This window comes from Elaeis guineensis, chromosome 15 (assembly GCF_000442705.2).
Source record: "Elaeis guineensis isolate ETL-2024a chromosome 15, EG11, whole genome shotgun sequence".
NCBI lineage: Eukaryota > Viridiplantae > Streptophyta > Magnoliopsida > Arecales > Arecaceae > Elaeis > Elaeis guineensis.
Window position 1 is genome coordinate 24,731,226 of NC_026007.2, and position 8,522 is coordinate 24,739,747.

Genomic DNA, 8,522 nt, shown 5'->3' on the forward strand with positions numbered 1-8,522 from the left:
TTTATGTTGATGACATAATTTTTGGGTCTACTAATGAATCCCTTTGTCAAGACTTTGCTAAGCTTATGCAGGGAGAGTTCGAGATGAGCATGATGGGAGAACTCACCTTCTTCCTCGGACTCCAAATCAAACAATCAAAAGAGAGAATCTCCATCACCCAAAGCAAGTACACCAAGGAACTACTCAAAAAATTTGGAATGGAGAACTGCAAACCAATTGGCACACCAATGAGTCCCTCATGTAAGCTTGACAAGGATGATGAAGGTAAATGTGTAGACTTAAAATACTATAGAGGTATGATTGGCTCATTATTATATTTAACTGTAAGTAGGCCTGATATCATGTTTAGTGTTTGCTTATGTGCTAGATATCAATCTAATCCTAAAGAATCTCATTTGAATGCTGTTAAAAGAATCCTTAGATACTTAAATGGTACTCAAACTCTAGGGTTATGGTACTCTAAGAACTCACAAATTGATTTATTAGGATATTCAGATGCTGATTTTGCTGGATGTAAAATTAGATAGAAAAAGCACAAGTGGAACTTGCCAATTTCTTAGAGTTAACCTAATCTCATGGTTTAGCAAGAAATAAAATTCGGTGGCACTGTCTACGGCTGAGGCCGAATACATTGCAGCCGGAAGTTGTTGTGCTCAAATCTTGTGGATTAAGCAACAACTCGAAGACTTTGGAATCAAACTTAATGAAACACCAATAAGATGTGACAACACAAGTGCCATAAATCTATCTAAAAATCCAATTCAACACTCAAGATCCAAACATATTGAAATAAGACATCATTTTATAAGAGAACATGTTCAAAACAAAAATGTAATTCTTGAATATGTTTGCACTGAAAATCAATTAGCTGATATCTTTACAAAAGCCCTTAGTGAGGATAGATTCTGTGAAATTAGGAGAAATCTAGGAATTCTAGATCCATATGCCTAAAATTTCTCAATTTCCAAAGAATTGATGTCAAAAACTCTTAGAGCTCAATTTTTAATATCTATCATGGTCCCAAAAGCTCAAATTTATCATTCTAAAAACTTATCATTGAGCAAAACTCCTTCTCCCAAAATTTTGAATTTTTTTGGAATTTATTCATATTTTTTCTGAATTTCTGAACTTCATGAGTCGACCCCCATGAGTCGACTCAATGGCAAACTTGTTATTTCCTCAAACTTCCCACGGGCTCATTGTTTTTATAAGGGACCCTGTTCGTGAGACGACTCATCTTCTCATCGTCCTCCTTCCAAAAGCCGTCTTCTCTAATTCTTTTTGCTCCAAATCCAAGGATTTATTTCGAGGCAATTCTTCCTCCTCCTCTCCACCAAAAATCGCCTCCTTGGAAAGAGATTTTTTGTGCTTTCTAGCATTGTTTGGCGCGGTTGGAACGTGCCCTAGCACTTCACCGATCTTCCCAAATCCACTTCTTTTCTCCACCAAAATCCCTTTTCACTCTCTTGTGATCCCTCCTCCACTTATTCACGTGTTCCTCCAAGTCTTCTAGTCTGCTACTGTAGTGAATATGGCTCCGAAGATGAAACTTCCCCAAAGAAGAAAGTCAATCCGTGAGCCTGAAGAAATTGTCCGAAAGAAAAGGCAAGCTGGTCAGTCTTCAACTGCTCCCACTCCAGCTTCAGTATCTGCTCAAGGACCCCCTCAATCCTTCCTAAGCCCCAGTAAGAATCCTCTTTCCGATAAAAAAGTCGAAACCGGGAAGAATATAGATTTTCGGTTCTTTGAAAAAGAGGGCTTTACTTTTGCAACTAAGATTAAAAACCAAGGATGAGAACTCTACTGCTCCCTTAAGGAAGTCACCTATGTTGACCTAGTTAGAGAATTCTACCAGAATCTACATTATGGAGATGGGTCAGTGACTTCAACAGTCAAGGGTATTGATATTTGCTTGGATTCTAGCATATTGGGAGAAATTCTTTATTTGCCTAGTGAGGGTTACTCTTATATGGAACTCCCAGTAAAAGAAGAGGGGATAAGAGTTATTTTAGGGGAAACTTATTCAGGAAGTTTAAATAAATTGGAAACAAAGATTTTGTCCATTGAGATGAGGATCCTACATCAGATGGTAACAAAGCTCTTCTTTCCTAGGAGTGGTAGGCATGATTTACTTTCCAGCAGTGATGTATGTATCATGTTTCATGTCATCACTCAGACCCCCCTGAACCTCCCTGCACTTATGATAGAGGCCATGAGAGAAACTTTGAACAGATCCAAGGCACACTTGCCTTATGGTATGGCCCTTACTAGAGTATTTAGGAGGTTTGGAGTTAGCTGTGAGGGGGAGGCTTCTACTAAGCTCTCTCATGTGGACACTTTCAACCAACACACCCTGCACCGAATGGGATTTACAAAGACTGATGGTGGTTGGATCAAGGGATCTGAGGAGAGAGCTGAGGAGAGAACTGAAGAGAGAACTGAAGATAGAGCTGAAGAGAGAGTTGAAGACAGAGCTGAAGAAGAAGGTCCATCATCTCCTATCCATGACTTCAGGGCAGCATCACCAAATATCTAATTCATTCCTGATACAGAGGCTGGCCCTTCAGAGTTTACTAGGATGCCCACACCAGTGTATCAGCCAGAGAGCAGAGCACCTCATTCAGAGTTCAGACTGGCTGACGATCAGATCGAGCATATATCACAGCGTGTGGCTTCTTTGTTGTCTAGTCAGTGGAGTAGTACTTCTTTTGCACCAGGAGCCACCTCTTCTGATCAGACCATTACTCCCCACATCTTCACTGTGTTTCAGATGATATCAGATCAGTCCATCCGGATCCAACAGCTTGAGGACACAGTCTGGAGACTGACTGGCAGAGTTCTAGACTTGCAGGGGCAAGTCCTTGCTTTGGCCCATCCCAAGCCACAGGAGTCAACTATTGAGGTCACAGACCTCACTGCAGAGGCTGGCAGGCTCAGAGGAGCACTAGAAGGTGGATATGAGTTACTGAGGAAAGAGATCCGAGGATCGAGTGAGCATGCTACCACTCAGTTCACTGCTCTACTACAGTCTGTTTTCAGAGCACTGAACGTACTTGATTCCATCAGACTCACCCTTTCTGTTCAGTCCTTAGCATCTCAGTGTACTCAGCCTCCCAGTTCATCTCGCTCTCCTGCTTGTGCCAGAGGCAGATGGGGTAGAGGACGCACTTCTGATCCATCAGCTTCTCATCTCATATCTGATGACTCCGATCCTTGACTTGTCTTGATCATTACTAGATCCTAGGTGTTAGTGTCTTGTTCTAGGATCTGTATTTTGGGGCCATGTATTGATAATTAGTTGGTTGACTTTTATATTAAGAACTATGTAATGAAATAATTATGGTTTTAATGGAATCAACTTTTACTTATATTTCTACTTTTTGTAATGATGTTGATCATATTTTGGTTATATATATTCTCCTTGTTGAAATATTGTCTTCTCTTTGTTGTTGTTTGATGTTAATAATTGCTGTATTAAGGGGGAGCAAACATCTGTGATTAACTCTAAAGGGGGAGAAATTAAAGAATGTTTCAGAAAAAGGAGAAGTTAACCATGTTTGATGATGTCAAAAAGGGGGAGAAATTTGGTATCAGACAGAAATTAAACAAAAAGCCATCCATCAAAAGCAAAACCATAAATTATGAGCAATTAAAGAAAAAGCAATCAAAACTACAAATTATGAGAAATTAATGAATGAATTGAAGAATTTAACGAACAATATCAAAAGTATAATGCTAAGTACAATGCAAATAAGTAACTTTTAAATTATTTCTTTACATATGCTCTGATTTACTTAAAAATTTAAATATGCTCTGATATACTTCAAAATTCAAATTTGCTCTGATACATCTTTTGAAATTTTATTTACCTTGATACATCTTAAGAAATTTAACTTACTCTGATACATCTTAAAATTTTTCTTAACTTGCTCTGATACATTGTAAAAAAATTTTCTCTGATACATTGTAAAATTTTCTCTCATACATTATAAAATTTTCTCTGATACATTACAAAATTTTCTATGATACATTGTAAAATTATTTTCTTGCTCTGATACATTGCAAAATTTATTTTTCTCTTGCTCTGATATATCTTAAACTCAAAATGAGCTAATACACTTTCAAAATCAACTCTTAGACATACTTTGGCACACATAATTATTTTTTTTGTATCAAAAAGCAATTAAAGCACATAAGTATTTTTTTTGCTCTGATGCTAAAACTAAAATCAAATGAGAATGAAATTTTCAAAATACAGCTTAATCTGATAACAAAAACAAGTTGTCTGCTCTAACACCAAAATTACATAATCCAATGAGCATATCTTCAAATCCTTAAGCAAATGGACAAATTATTTTTGTATATAACCATTTATATTACATGCCAAAAGAATCATACTCTTTTCAAGCATATACACCTATAATGCATTCTTTTGAAATTAGTGTTTCACATAAATGCTTTTGTTCAAATATTTTGTCATCATCAAAAAGGGGGAGATTGTTGCTCCTAGATTGATTTTGATGATTACAAAGCAGATTGAAGAGATACAAATAATTTTAAATTGAAAAAGTTCTTATGCTCTTCAAGGGCAAAATCATAATTTCACTAAAATTCTGATTTGATAGTATCATTTGGTAGAACAAATGATTTGTAATCTATTGGTGAAAATTTCATTATTTTTGGACTTATATTTTTGAAGTTATGAAGGTTTGAAGTGCATGAGTCGACTCATGAGTCAACTCATGGCACTATGAGCTGATTGGCATGCAAAAATTTCCAATGGCACACTGGATTTTTGGCTTGGCACGACCTGTGAGTCGACTCATGAGTCGACCCACAAGGCATGAGTCGACTCATGAGTCGACCTCCACTGATTTGGGCCAAAAAATTCAGAAATCAAAGTTTCTGGCTAATGCAACAGAAGTCGACTCATGAGTCGACTCCTGAAGCATGAGTCGACTCATGAGTCGACCCCTGCGATGGAAAATATCCGCAACGGCTAGTTTTTTGCCCGTTTTAATTGCCTTTTATGCTTCCTAAAAATGCTCTAACGGCTCTTTTTCTGCCTAATATGTTTTCTCTTGTTTCTTAATGCTATAAAATATTTCAAAAGGTGAAAATACAGGACACAATTGAGAGGATCCAAAATATACACGAGGTGATCAACGAGATACTCAAGAGAAAAAGAAAAGAGGATCCAAAATCTACACGAGAGAGACAGGTGATCCACAATATACACGAGAGATTATGAAAGAGATTCAAGAGCATTTAAAGAGAGGATTTTTCACGCCTATTGTTCAACCTTGATCAAGAGATCTTTCAAAGCCTTCAAGAAGTCTTCAATCAAAGATCATCTTCTTCTCAAGCATTCATTCAAGCGTTCATCCACCTTGAGAAAATCCAAAAAAGGGATTCTTCATTTGAGTAAAGTATTTTTATTGTTATATTCGCTCATTTAAGGAGCTGTTATTGTATTAATTTGTGCTCTAAGCTATTTTACTCTTTGTGAGTATTTATTCTTGTTTTTGGAGGATTTTCAAAATAAGAGAAGGTTGATCCGAACCTGAAATCGGAGTGTTTTGGGTTGACTTGTACCCGGGAAACAAGTAGACTAGCTTGGGATAGCTAGTGTCGGAGTTTTCGATGTTTGTATTCGGGTTGAATACAAGTATAGTGGATTGAAATTCTCAAGTAGGAGCTTGGGGAGTGGATGTAGGTGCAAGGTTGGCACCGAACCACTATAAATCCTTGTGTTTGTGGTGTGCTTTATTGTTTCTTCTTATTTCTTTAGTATATCCTTGCATTCTTGCTTTAGGTAATTAATCTTGAATTAAAGTCTTTGTTCTCATTCATCATAAGTAATTAATTAAGCCTAAAATTTTTTAGAAACCCAATTCACCCCCTCCCTCTTGGGTTGCATAGCTGGGCAACAAACTGGTATTGAGTGTAACCATACAAGAGATTACTTGGATTTCTATTCAATTGTCAGTGATTATCTTAATGCTGTAGTTGTGTGACTGATTTTTTGACTTGAGATGGTACTACTACTCGCAATGAGGCTACTGGAGTTTGATTGACACATAAATATAGGTCTCAATGAGCCCTTGTAGTGGATGTTGGTGAAAGTTGGTCCACTGTAGGAGTGGGATGCACATCAAGATAGGATCTATTGATCTTGATAGAGAGGAGCAGCTCTATAAAATTTGAGAGACTAAGTCCAAGAGTTTGTGGCCACAGCAGTGTGATTGATAGAAAAGAGTTTCTATAGAAGTCACAACTGAACTTGAGCTAATCAATCTATCATATGACTGATGTTAAGATTTGATGATTTATCTATGACCTGCCATCTAGTCAAGACTCACGATAGAGGGACTAAATCACACGTTAACTATACCTAGAGGTTTATTTTAGTTTTACTGGTTTGCCATTACATACTGCTAGATGTCACTGATGGATTGTGAGAGCTCACTAGGTTTGTTCCGGATCGACAATCCTTGCTGAGTTAGAGTGAAATTATTCCGACTTATTGAAAAGAATTTCAATGATATAATGATGGAGATCATTGTATATCTTACTACCAGATAGAATTGAACCTATGGAGTCATATAATAAAGAGATTAGGTTTGGAATAAAAAATTGAGCTTATGAAGTATCAATTGGGTTTAGAGAAATCCATTGGGTTCATGGTAACCTTGCTAGCACATGGTTGGACCTAATTCCTCCTTCCGTTGAGATTACTTATTTGATAAGATAATTCTAACTTAATTACCTGCTAATAATCTACATGAATAAGATTCATGAGACTCCAATTATTGGATGTCTAAGGTTATGGATCATATAAATTAACGGTGCAAGTCTCTTATGAATCTCTTTGATAGTTATAATGGGGCGCCACTTTGATTTGATCAATTTGGGCGTATCCATTAATTAGAGGGCCTTTGATTTTCATATGAGGTGTCTCTTGAGTGTAAAAGAGGGTGTCTAATTATAAGTGCAAGGGCTCCAATAATTGATGCCTAATGGGCTTCCTAATGTAAGTTGAATAACTTAAGTTAATAGAAATCCTAATGCAAGTAGGACTTGTATTATGAGATTGAATAGGATTCAATCCTTATACCTATTTAAAGAGACCTCCTCTAAAGTCCATAGAGCATCAAAACCAGCAGCCCCTCACACCTAAAGGCTCTCCCCACGCCCTCTCTTCCTTTCCCTTTCTCTTCTCTTCGGTGTTCTATACACCCCTTCCTTGAGACGCACATCCCAAGGAGTTTCACGTTCAGAGAAGTTTGGATACCTTTTTCTTACTAGTTTCTAATTGATGTATTACATTTTTATAGTAATTATTATTATTAGTTTTTAATGATTTTGATGAAATTAGTATAATAATTAACTAAATAAATATAAGAACCTGATATGTTTTATGTCAATTGCAGGTAATTGAGCCAGGTCACACCTAATTGGGCTTAACCATATTTTAAAGGTCAAATTAAGTGAAATTGGTTGAGTCCGATTCAGCAGGGTTTGTCATCCGGAGTTATCAGGTCTTGCATCAAAATCAGAGTCCACCTCAAAACAGAATAACCAAATCAAGATATCAATGGACCCCACACCTTATCCTTTTTGGCATCATCAGCCAGAAAAGAAACTAGAGATGCAGAAAATAAATCAAGCAGTTAATCTCTCCCATCTAGTCAACCAATCTAAATTCTGGATATTTTGGTGTGAGGACCCCTAAAAGGCAAGCTACAGGACCCTAAATTGAGCAAGATTAGATCCTACAGAATTTTGAGAGAAGCAAGAAAGGAACATAATTTACAGAATTAAATTTGGATTCCAGATGAGGTGGCTACAGTAGGTTGAAGTTGGTAACAATGTTGGACACAACAAGAAACACCCGATACACCCAGATTCTTCTTAGTGTTTCTTGGCACAAAGATCTGATATGGCAACTAATTTTGGGTGGCAAAGAGCTATCTTGAAAAGAATTAAATGGAAGAAAATCAGAGTCCAAACTAATTCTGCATGAGGAGCAAACTGAGAAAGAATTGAAACTAATTCTTGGAAAACTTGATTTGGGCAGCCGAAACCTTACCTTGTTTTGCAGATTTTGTGGACCTAGAAAGGAAGAAATTCTTCTCCTCTAATTAACCATGCCTCCTTTTCTTCTTTTACTATGAAAATCATAATAAAATCAGAAAATTTGGACAGCATAAGGAGTAGATGGCTGGTGGTTGCTTTAAGCCTATCCAAAGGAGGAGAGATTCTATACCAAATAAAAAGAATGATATATAGAATAAAATCATGAGAAAAATACCACCTTAACCCTAGCCCTAGCCCTATTTAAGGATCCTAAAACACCAGCAGGAAGGGGAGGAGAATCATCTTTGAAAGCTAGAAATCAAGCAAGGAGAGTTTGGAGTATCTGGAAGATTTGAAGAGAGGATTCATTCGGCTCTGCAATTCCTTCAGAGTTTTTAATTCTTTCTCTTGTTTACTTTGCATTTATTTTCTAGAACTCATTG